This window comes from Neophocaena asiaeorientalis, unplaced genomic scaffold (assembly GCF_003031525.2).
Source record: "Neophocaena asiaeorientalis asiaeorientalis breed wild unplaced genomic scaffold, Neophocaena_asiaeorientalis_V1.1 scaffold197, whole genome shotgun sequence".
NCBI classification, from domain to species: domain Eukaryota; kingdom Metazoa; phylum Chordata; class Mammalia; order Artiodactyla; family Phocoenidae; genus Neophocaena; species Neophocaena asiaeorientalis.
This window is the reverse complement of record NW_020174703.1, coordinates 356455-357919: the sequence shown is the minus strand read 5'-3', so window position 1 is coordinate 357919 and position 1465 is coordinate 356455.

Below are 1465 nucleotides of genomic sequence, written 5' to 3'. Positions count from 1 at the left end.
AGGGAGCTTGTATAACAGATGTATTATTTTAGGCAAGATATATTTGCAGCTAACTCTTTGATTCTGAATGTTTCCTAAATTCATTTGTTCATTTATTTAATAATAGGTCAGGTATGATGCTGGAGATCAGTAACATAAAGACGAATGGGATACTATAGGAAACCCTAAAGACTCCACACAAAAACTACTATAACTGATAAACGAGTTGAGCAAGGTAGCAGGATACAAAATTAACATACAGAAATGGGTTGTGTTTCTTTACACTAACAGTGAAATATCAGAAAGGGAATGTAAACAAACAATACCTTTTAAAATTGCATCCAAAAATATTTAGGAATAAACTTCACTGGGGAGGTGACTTATATGCTGAGAGCTACAAAACATTAATAAAGGAAATTAAAGATGATTCAAAGAAATAGAAAGATATCCCATGCTCTTGGATTGGAAGAATTAATATTGTTAAAATGGCCACACTACCCAAATCAATCTACAGATTTAATGCAATACCTATCAAAACACCCATGACATTTTCCACAAAACTAGAACAAATAATCCTAAAATTTATATGGAACCATAAAAGACCCAGAATTGCCAAGGCAATCCTGAGGAAAAAGAACAAAGCTGGAGGCATAACCATCCCAAACTTCAGACAATACTACAAAGCTACAGTAATCAAAACACTGTGGTATTGACACAAAAACAGACATATGGATCAATGGAACAGAATAGAGAGTCCAGAAATAAACCCACACACCTATGGACAGTTAACCTTTGACAAAGCAGGCAAGAATACACAATGGGGAAAAGACAGTCTTTTCAGCAAGTGGTACTGGGAAAGTTGGACAGCTGCATGTAAATCAGTGAAGCTAGAACACACCCTCACACCATATGCAAAACTAAACTCAAAATGGCTTAAAAACCTAAATATAAAACAAGACACCATAAAACTCGTAGAAGAGAGCATAGGAAAAACATTCTCTGACATAAATTGTACCAATGTGTTCTTAGGCCAGTCTCCCAAGGCAATAGAAATAAAAGCAAAAATGAACAAATGGGACCTAATCAAATTTATAAGCTTTTGCACAGCAAAGGAAACCATAAACAAAATGAAAGGACATCCTATGGACTGGGAGAATATATTTGCAAATGGTGCGACCGACAAGGGCTTAATTTCCAAAGTATACAAATAGCTCCTAGAATTCAACAACAACAATAAAAAACCAATCGAAAAATGCACAGTAATCGTAAATAGACATTTCTCCAAAGAAGTCATACAGTTGGCCAATAGACACATGAAAAGATGCTCATCATCACTGATTATTAGAGAAATGCAAATCAAAACTATAATGAGGTACCACCCCACACCAGTCAGAATGGCCATCATTAAAAACTCTACAAATAATTAATGCTGGAGAGGGTGTGGAGAAAGAGAACCCTCTTACACTGTTGGTGGGAATGTAAATTG